The 11279-nt window shown below is 31.1% G+C and overlaps 2 non-coding genes across 2 annotated transcripts; both read left to right on the forward strand.

The window, feature by feature from the left end:
• The first annotated feature begins 9601 nt into the window (after positions 1–9601).
• On the forward strand, positions 9602–9719 carry LOC139895477 (U5 spliceosomal RNA). Its single transcript, XR_011775917.1, has one exon. It is a non-coding gene; the product is annotated as a U5 spliceosomal RNA (small nuclear RNA).
• A 708-nt stretch (positions 9720–10427) lies between these two features.
• Positions 10428–10540, forward strand: LOC139895475 (U5 spliceosomal RNA). Its single transcript, XR_011775915.1, has one exon. It is a non-coding gene; the product is annotated as a U5 spliceosomal RNA (small nuclear RNA).
• Positions 10541–11279: the final 739 nt, after the last annotated feature.

The raw sequence follows: 11279 nt of genomic DNA on the forward strand, positions 1-11279 counted from the left end.
TTTCAATTTTTAAACCGTTCGATTTTTTTAACGAATTTCAAAAATTAGGAATGTAGTATTGTTAGAAATATTCTACTCAATCTATATGGAGAGTTTCAAACTTCAATTCATCAAATTGGAATCGAATTTCAGAGTCAAAGTTTTGGTTTGAAAAAGTCAACATTTGTTCTTCAGATAAATTCAAAGTTTCTGTTGCAATTTAGGATAAATTGATAATTTTTATAGTTTCTAATGATGATTTGAAACCTTTTTCATGAAGCAATCGTGGTCTCTAACAGCCTCTATAATCGAATTTGATTTCGAGTTCTTAAACGAGTATAAAGTGTCTGTTACAGCAATATTTTTAATTATTCGAATTAATTGAATCAAACAAAAATTATGGATCGTTTCTATTTGGTGTTGAGATTCTAAATACAACAATTAGATAGGGTTTAGATAGGTTTTGATTCATGGTCGATTTGAATGTTGCGAAGAAGGAGAAAAAGGAAGAACAGAAACAGTTTATACATATATATACGGGCTGGGTATAAATACAAAAAAATGGGCATGGAGGGATGGTTTGATGAGTCTGTCGGGTTTCGAGAGGTCACGGGTTCGAGCCCTGCAGTGGGATATTTTTTTTTTCCAGAATTCGTTTTAAGAAGGTAGTTTCTATTTTTTATAATTATTATTATCATTATTATTATTATTATTATTATTATTATTATTATTATTATTATTATTATTATTATTATTATTATTATTATTATTGTTATTATTACTATGATTATTATTATTATTATTGTTATTGTTAATAATAATTATTATTAGAGTTAAGTTCATTATTATTACTATCATTAATAGAATTTATAGATTATTATAAACATAGGTATTATGTTATTATTAATATTATTAATATTATTAACATTATTATTAATATTATTACCGTCATTACTAGTATTACTATGATTATTAGTAAAATTATGATTTTAAGTATTATTATGATTATAGGTACAAGTATGAATATTTTTATTATTATTATTATTATAATTATTATTACTAGTAGTTGTATTATTACTATAATTATTATGATTAGGATTACTATTATTATCGTTATCATAACCCTAGTTACAATTAAATTTATTATTATTATCATTGTTATTATTAATATTATTATCAAAATAGGTATTATTATTAAATAATATGATTATTAATATTATCTTTATTAATCTCAAAAACTACCTTTTTAAGCAGATAAATATTTTATACATAAAATATACTTATTACGAATACTATAATTATATTAAATTTTCACATAACTATATATATCAAATTTACTAATATTATTTATATAAATACTTACAAATAGCAAACTATCGATTTTTTAAATATAACATTAAATAAGTATGGATATATTAATACAACTATATAAATAATAACCATTTTAAATATAAACACAAATTAAATATATAATATATAAAGTTATAAGATATGAAATTGTTCGATTACGAGTATATATTTTAATATATATATATATATATATATATATATATATATATATATATATATATATATATATATATATATATATATATATATATATATATATATATATATATATACGAATGATATAGGTTCGTGAATCCGAGGCCAACCCTACACATGTTCAATGTCGTCATATGTATTTTTACTACAAAATACAGTATTGTGAGTTTCATTTGATCCCTTTTTAAATGCTTTTGCAATATATATTTTTGGGACTGAGAATACATGCGCTTTTATAAATGTTTTACGAAATAGACACAAGTAATCGAAACTACATTATATGGTTGAATGGATCGGAGCCGAATATGCCTCTTTTAGCTTGGTAATCTAAGAATTAGGGAACATCACTAATTTTGAGAATTAGTGCACCCCTAATTGACGTGAATCCTAAAGATAGATCTATTGGGCCCAACAATCCCCATTCTGGAATTTGGAATGCTTTAGTACTTCGAAATTTATCATGTCCGATGGGTGTCCCGGAATGATGGGGATATTCTATATGCATCTTGTTAATGTCGATTATCAGGTGTTCAATCCATATGAATGATTATTTTTGTCTCTATGCATGGGACGTATATTTATGAGAAATGGAAATGAAAATCTTGTGGTCTATTAAAATGATGGAAATGAATGATTATGATAAACTAATGAACTCACCAACCTTTTTGGTTGACACTTGAAAGCATGTTTATTCTCAGGTATGAAAGAAATCTTCCGCTGTGCATTTGCTCATTTTAGAGATATTACTTGGAGTCATTCATGACATATTTCAAAAGACGTTGCATTCGAGTCGTTGAGTTCATCAAGATTATTATTAAGTCAATTATAGTTGAATATATTATGAAATGGTATGCATGCCTGTCAACTTTCGATGTAAATGGAAGTTTGTCTTTTTAAAAACGAATGCAATGTTTGTAAAATGTATCATATAGAGGTTAGAACCTCGCAATGGAATCATACGTTATTGTATTCGTCCAGGTGAATTTGGACGGGTCTTGACAGGAGGAAACCTTGAAACCGATCCAAGGGCACGGCTAAGTAAAACCCTCTCCCCTTTACCCCCAAACGATATGGGAAAGGTGTCATGGGTGGATACTTCATGACAAGGATGAAATTGTCCCAAACGATATGGGAAAGGTTTCATGGGTGGATACTTAATGACAGGGATGAAATTGTGTTTTTAATATGTAGCCAACGGGGGTCAAACTTCTGACCTCCCCTAAAAGAAGCATGCCACCAACCGCTAGACCACATCACAATTTCTTCATTTTACCAAAGGGCCGTTGGCCTAGCGGTATGAGAGGAACCCTTCAACCAAGAGGTTGTGGGTTCAAGCCTCACTTGAAGCAGTGAGATGTAAATATTCGTGATTTCGTGTGTAGATTGTAGGTTTGCCTTCAAAAAAAAAAAAAAAAAAAAAAAACAATTTCTTCATTTTAAATTGATGGACTTTTTGTAGGGGGCTTGCTTACATTGGGCTTTAGGGCCTCTAAAAATCGTGTTCTTATTGTATTGTGGCCTATAAACTCTATGTGTAGCAATGTCTGATTTTTCCTCCTTTTCCCATCTGATTATCCGACTCGCTTACAACAATAATAATAATTAATAATAAGACTTTTTTGCTCCGTTGGTCCTTCAATTATACACGAAATTGAAATTCGAGTCCCTCAAGGTTTTTTTTTGGGATTTTCGAGTCCTTAAAATTGCAAAATTTTGCAATCCGAGTCCCTCCGTCAAACTTCCGTCTAAATTGGCCGTTAACTTTTGACATGTGCCATGCATGTGAGGGTAAAATCGTCTTTTTACTACTTTCTTTGACTTTTTTGCTTCGTTGGTCCTTCGTTTATACACAAAATTGCAATCCGAGTCCCTCAACTTTTTAATTCGACTTTTTATCTATTTTTTTTTTATCTTTAATTCATACTTTTATCTTTGATTCAACTTTTTATCATTAATTCACACTCGTCTAGTCATCTTTAATTCATACTCATCATATCAAATTATGATATGTTTACTAAGAATTACGGAGTATTACATAATTGAAATTTTAAAACGGCACATGGATTCGTTGACTAAGCATGAAACATTGCGTTGGTACTTGGTCTTCGTCACCTTAAATTAAAATGGCACTTGGTCTTCTTCACCTGCAGTTTTAAAATCCCAGTAGTTTGAACATCGATAAACACATGAACCAAAACTCAGAAAATCGATTTGAATCTTAAATTTAAACCTTAAGTCCAAACGAACTTATGAATCTAACTAATTCTATAACCTTTAAAGAATTCTAAACAACTTAATTTTAGCCGAAAATAACCATTAAATTGATAAAATCGCAAGAACATGTTCAATCACATATTCCAAGCTTTTTGACACAACAAATCAAATTGCGACTAATTTGATGCTTAACACTTAATTTCTTACCTAGAATATAAGATGATGACGAATAACCACATAGGAAAAAAATTTGCTTCCTGATTTTGAATCCGAACGAACTTCATATCTGTCGATGATGATTTGACGATGATTCGATGAAGATGATGACGATGGTGAACAAACAAGATGACGAAGAACATGAACTAACAAGCGTTTTAAATCAGACAAACCCTACCCATTCCTTGACGGCGATGCGAAGCGCCAGAGAAAGTTAGAAGAAGAATATGAGAGATGATGATGATAAAAAGTCGAATCAAAGATAAAAATTAAAAAGTATGAATTAAAGATAAAAAAAAAACAGATAAAAATCTAATTAAAAAGTTGAGGGACTCGGATTGCAATTTTATGTATAAACAGGACCAACGAAGCAAAAAAGTCAAAGAAAAGAGTAAAAATACGACTTTACCCTCACATGCATGGCATGTCAAAGGTTAACGGCCAATTTAGACGGAAGTTAAACGGAGGGACTCGGATTGCAAAATTTTGCAATTTTAAGGACTCGAAAATTCAAAAAAAAAATGAGGGACTCGGATTGCAATTTCGTGTATAATTGAAGGACCAGCAAAAAAGTCTAATATTAATTAATAACTATTATATATTATAAAATATATTTACAATAATTTAACATGTAAACTCAGAATACAAGAATACCATTACTATTTTCTAGCAAGGTTGTACTGTAAGAATGTTACAAGTTGAATTTGCTATATGTGATTAAACGACGAAAGATTTTTTTGTTTAAAAATCTGAAGAGTAAAAATAAGTGTTGAAGTTGACAAGTTTCGCAAAACTATGAATAGCTTGTTCAGTGGGTCCAATCATTAGGTTTCTTCTTGATGTCGGTTTTCATGTCTACATGTATTTGACTTCTTGTTTGTTGGGTGGCCGGGTGATTGTCTTTGGTAGGTTATTGGTTGCGTTCGCTCTGTAAGTTTGTTTCATGTGTTTGTTGGGAGTTTTCTTGTTTTGTTTCGTTTTTTTTTTCAATGTATGTTTGAAGGTTTATTTCATCGTTTGACGAAAGTTCCTTGTTTATTTACAAAGTAGGTTTTTTTTTTTTTTTTTTGCCAAAAAAAAGTATTTGGAAAGTAGATGTGGAAAGTAGATGTATGTAATTTAACCGGGTTATCATGTGACTATTTTTTACCCTTTTTTCTAATCACCGAGATTTACTACCAGTGAAAATGTATTCTAAAATTATATTTAACAGTGCAAAGTTAAATCTTAAAATTGGGAAAATCAAATAGAGTAGTAAATTTGATCCACATATATACTAGTGGTTCAAACTCATGGCAAAAGCTTACGAATAATTAAAAACATTTTGTTAGTATATTACGACTAAAACGGTGCTAAACTGCTTATGTAAATAACATAACATAAAAACAATCTATACATAACTAAAGACACTCCCAGAGCAATAAATTAACCACCTTAAAATTTAAAATGTAATGATTTAAAAGTTTAAAAAATTAGTTTTTACCTATAATTAGGAAATTTATTATTAACAAAAATTGGGCTCAATTGGGCTAAACTGACTTTTTCCGTATAATGGTCCATGTGTCCCTCAAACGATTCATACGTGTCGGCTCAAATCCGACCCTCGACTCAATAAGCGTCAGATCATCTCCATCCCTCAACTCAGTCGATTTCGCTTTGCTTTCCTAATCTCGCATCGCACCCAACCCTAATTCGCAGTGTCTGATCGGCCAGGTAACTCCCACTTTTTCTCCTTTTCCCTCTGTTTGTGGAAGCAGATAACTGCTGATCTTGCAACTTTTCAATTTTCCCAATAACTGGATCTTTAATTGCTCGGTTCAAACTGTAATTAATTGATAATCATCAAATTCAATTACTTTCCTTCAGTTTCAGATTCATGGATGCAGGAAAAGGGAATCAATTTTGTAACTTACCTTTGAATTCAATCACCCAATTGAAGGGATGTTTCGTATTCTGCATATGGTGTATTCGTTGACCCTTATAAATTCAACTGCCCTGTGTTATTGTTATGCGTATCAACCAAAACATCAACTTATATTGCAATGGCTCAGAGCAAGGCACCCTGCACATCTGCTGCAAACACCAAAACATATGTCTTCCTCAATGAGCTTGAGTTAGGTAAGCAATCACAGGTGAAGTTGATGATCTGCAGAAGTTGGGATTCGCATACAGTGTACGGGAAGTATTTGGGCACTGAATTCATCGCCTCAGATGAGCAGGTGTAAAATTACAAACTCACTTTTTAATAAACTATTCATCTGTCTATACTTTGCCTATGATACCATCCTAGAAACTTTGGATATCTATACTTTGTAACATCCTAGAAACTTTATGTAAATATACTGTATATCATTACTCCATTTATTTGTTCTAATAAAGACTTTTCTTCTTAACGGATCAAAGGCTAGGTTTTTTTTTAAAATTTTTTTTGTATTATATGGCCTCGGTATGTATTTTTTATTATGGTTTCAAAATTGTCTCTGGATTACCGTGAAGCCCTGATGAAATGTTAATGAAGCCACAAGTATATGTTGTTCAAAGAACAGTGAAGTCAATTTTGTTTGTCAATTGTTTCAATTCTGGTGATCAAAGTTAAGCTTCTCTAGACCAAGTGAAGGTAAATATACAACCTTAATTTGATTAAATCTAGGTGGTTGGTTCAACTCTTTAGCCTAATAGTTGGTATTTGGTTAGTTTTAATTTTTAAAGATGGTGATAATCTTTTTATTAGAAGGGTTCTCATCCTTCTTTCTAACTACCAAAATTAGGATGTCAAGGTTATTTTTTTTAGTTATCTTATTAGTACAATACAATAATATTTGTGAGTGTTTCAGGTGACTTCATTGGTATCAGATGGAAATTTCTTTTAATGTACGTTGGGACTAAGGTATTTCCTTACCGGATTACCTCTCAGAATTTAAACTTATTGTAACTTTAACAAACAAACACTATGGTTCAGTTATGTATATTAGAGAAAATAAAACTTCAGTCAAGATCATATAGGTTGATTTTTTGCTATCTTGACTTATTTTGACTCTTCTTTTTTATTAATGATGTTTGATTATATGGGTTTATTTTTATTTGATGTGGTAACAGAGTCCTGATGGTGAAGAGTTGAAAAAGATGAGAAGAGTTAGAACTCATTTGAAGAAGATCAATAAAACTTCAGTCAAGATCATATAGGTTGATTTTTTGCTATCTTGACTAATTTTGACTTTTCTTTTTTATTAATGATGTTTGACGATATGGGTTTATTTTTATTTGATGTGGTAAAAGAGTCCTGATGGTGATTTAATAGATTGTGTTGTTCTCATCTGCAACCAGCATTTGATGGTGCTCCATTGAAATTTTCATTTTAAGAATGCAATGGATTAAACTAACGTTATTGAAATAACAGGTTGAACCATCTGAAAGGCCAAAGGGGCTTAACTCAAGTAATGAAATATGAGACGATTCAAGTCATTCAACTTTGGGCAGAATTTGGATACTGTCCGAAAGGGACTATTCTTATCAGAAGAACGACCGAAAAAGACGTTTTAAGATCGATTTTGTTACGAAGATTTGGAAGAAATATTAGTAGAAGTGTGAGACATGACACCATGAGTGGTGGTCATGAGGTTAGTTTAGTCTTTTACAATAATTGATTTGCATTTTGAAAGTAATTACTTAATCACTCTACTTTGTTAGGGAAAAAAAATGTTATTTTTGTCATCTTATCTGTTAATTTCTTAAATAACTGCAATTTCCCGAACGTTGTATTTTTAACCTAACAAACATGTCAGGATGGGCCGGTTTGGGCAACGTGTCAATATGGTTTTGGGTTGAAATGGATCATGGGTCAAATGGGTCAAAACGGTTTGAGTTTAATTTGGTCATGGCTCAAATGGGTCATGTCTCAAATGGGTCAAAATGGTTTTGAGTTGACCCAAATTTGAGAGTATGGGTCCCAATTACCATGTATAATTTTTATATCCGTTTTTCATCACCCATGACTATCATTACCATGTATAATTTTTATATCCGTTTTTCATCACCCATGACTATCTGATTCTGAGTATTCAAAATCGCATTATTCACTTTCATAATGAACATACAAACACCCTATAAATTAAATCCAGTGATAAAGCTTAATGTAAATATTCCGTTCTTATTGCAATAACTATAATGAGATCAACGCTGTATTTTCTTACATAAATACTCCTTTATCATACATAAAAAAATAGTTATATATATATATATATACATAAAAAAATAGTTATATATATATATATATATATATATATATATATATATATATATATATATATATATATATATATATATATATATATATATATATATAAAAGAGGGGGAACCCACCTCCCTGATCTATTTCCCTTTTGTACTGCTTCGATTATTCTCAGAAGAACTTCCCAACACTAAGTTGTGCGGGTTTTGCCTCTATGATGCTCGGTTTCGCTCGATACTACTCATGTCTTATTTCCTTTTATCAGAGTACATGTTCTCTAAATATAAAAATAAAGGACTTTTTGTTCATGCGCATTTGCTATTGCAAATCAACTGATCTTTGGTTTAGTGAAGATTAATGATGCAATTGCTATTTACTTTTACTTTGATTCTTGAAATTGTTTTGCAGACTTGCTTTCCGTGGAAATCGTTGAAGTTTAATTATATTACTATTGGATTCGCAACTCCCTTCTATATGAGGTATGCCATAGAGAACAAATGTTTGTTTCAGATATGACTACTTCGTTCTATGCATCCCAATTAAAAAAAAATCCTCGTTTTTCCTATTCTGCTTCTATGTGATCTGTTATGTGCGTCTGTTATGTGCGTCTGTGATATTCACTAAATACTCATATAATTTGTGTATTTGCTATTTCATTTTAAAGATACTCATGCTAAAGAAATGATGATGAAATAGTATCGTGTGAAATGGTTTGTTTTTAAATGATACAAGTATTGTAGAATTTGTTGGTATTTTTAGTTTGTTGTATGGAGTGGGAATTCAAATGTTGCATTATGGGTGTCCTTATTTCTTTATACTTTAGTTGATGTAAGATAATGACGTAACTGTTACACTGATTGTTTTTGGTAGACTGGATTCCCACTTTTTTCGAGGTTGGCTGCACAATATTTGAAAATAGAAGCTATCCAAGATGCTATACCGGAGAAGCAGGCCGATTTCAATAAAACTTTTTATTATCTAGATGTCGAGAATTGAACTATATGTATTATGCATCAACTATTTTGCATTTATGTGTTCTTGGTTGTTTTGTTCAAAGTTACAGCCTTTCTTAACTTTTAGTACACCTATTTCGAATCCTACAGTTCCACTTATTTTACAGGTGGAAGAAGTTCATGTTTATTATGTCCATTAATTAGCATTCCATTATGTTTCGTTCCAACTACAATCACCGCAACATCCCTTCTCTCCAAGTTGCAGCTCACTAAAACACGGATCGTAACCTCCTTCGTGCAACGCACGGGCAATGCACCTAGTAACAATAAAATGGATTTGAAGTAGAATTTAATACTCGTACATGGAGTTGGCGTATTGGGTTTGAGCCACATCGGCTGAATAGTGAAACTATATTGTGAGAATGGCCTATATAGTGAACCAAGATGCCTGTTGCTAAAGTTAGGCAACCATGCAATGAACACAAAGCTAACTATTCTTTCGCCTTTTACTAAAGAATACCGTGTGTTCGTTGTATAAAATTGCATACGCTTATTTTTGGAGAGCTCTCTCTTTATTGAGAGACTCCAAAAAAGATAGTTCTCAAGGTTTTTGTTACCTTTAACATTCTGTTACAGACTATGAACTTAATGCAAAAACTACCTTTGACGTTCAATTGGCCAAACAGAACGTCAACTACTTAACCGATTTTGGTGAAAATCATTAGAATTTGTTTGTGTTGTAAATACTTTAATGAACATCAAAAAAAGATTATGGCATACATTAAGTATAATTACCAGACGTTCTAACTCAACTTTTGCTCCTAGAGCACATTACAAGTTCCACAATTCAGCATTTTTCATCTAACGGTCTTTTCAATGAAATTCATAGGGCTATACTGGCTTAGACCTGGAGAAAGAGACTTTATCGGTAACACAGATCAAACTTATTGTTATCATGTTTGTTTGGTGTCAATCAACTAGAGAGTAGTTTCTAAGATGGCTGTAGTGTGTTATGAAACTTTCAGCATTCAGTAACCTGAAAGTATTCATTTGACTCGACACAAGTAAAATAAAGAAACTACAGATATCATCTAGTAATCAACATGATTAGAAATGAATCTAAGTAATAATACAGAATGTACAAGAAAAACAACCAAATACAACAAAAAGTAGTAGACCTATTTATAAATGAAAATGGGTGCTGGGGTTGTCCCACATTGGCTGGTTAGTAGAAGCAGATAGAGAGGCAGCTTGTGTATAATAAACCCATCTGCAAGCTTAGAAAACCACGCAGCCATGCAATGAGTACAAAGCGAACTATTCTTTCGCCTTTTACTAAAGAATACCGTGTGCTCGTTGTATAAAGTGGCATACGCTTATTTTTGTAGAGTTACTTTTTTGATTAAAAGGACTCCAAGCAATTCATTAGTTTAAAGTTTCAAGAGGTCAGTTTTAGTAAATGTCTAAAATCAACTTATAACTTATTTTTATTACTGTCTAATCGTATGTTTATCAATATACCGAATTAGCATAAATAAATAAATGATCAAGAAACTGCTTTACTACTTTACTAGACTAACAATTCCAAGATTTTCTTAGATTTCTACATTAAAATTGTTGAACACTTTGCCGAAAATTACAAAAATGATCACCATGTAAGCAGGAACTAGTACTAGTAAGTTTCGTTGTTATAAATTAAAATAACTTAACCGTAAATTACTAGCGATTAGGCTGTAATGACTTCAAAGAAGTCGATATCATACATCAGTACATTACCTTATGCTGGCAAAATACAACTAAAGTGAAAGGGAAATTATCAAATGGTAATTCAGAATATGAAGTTAAAAAGGATCATGTAATCATGTTTACTCTGCCTCACTAGAGCACCTTTTTGATTTCAGCAGTTACTTCTTGTGGTGGTTTATCTGCATGAAGGTTTTCCAAAATACTCTTCTTCCTATAGTAATCGATAACCTGTACACCACAATCAAATTCAGCAGTTTCAGCATAATAATTTCGAAGGGATCGCAAACTAGGATAATAATTTCAACAAGTCGCGTGGAAAAGGATCAATTTGGGTTCAATAGCATTTGTAATCATGTACAATATTCTATTTGAAGTATGGGCTTAAAAATAATAAAATT

The sequence above is a fragment of the Rutidosis leptorrhynchoides genome, chromosome 2, assembly GCF_046630445.1.
Source record: "Rutidosis leptorrhynchoides isolate AG116_Rl617_1_P2 chromosome 2, CSIRO_AGI_Rlap_v1, whole genome shotgun sequence".
NCBI lineage: Eukaryota > Viridiplantae > Streptophyta > Magnoliopsida > Asterales > Asteraceae > Rutidosis > Rutidosis leptorrhynchoides.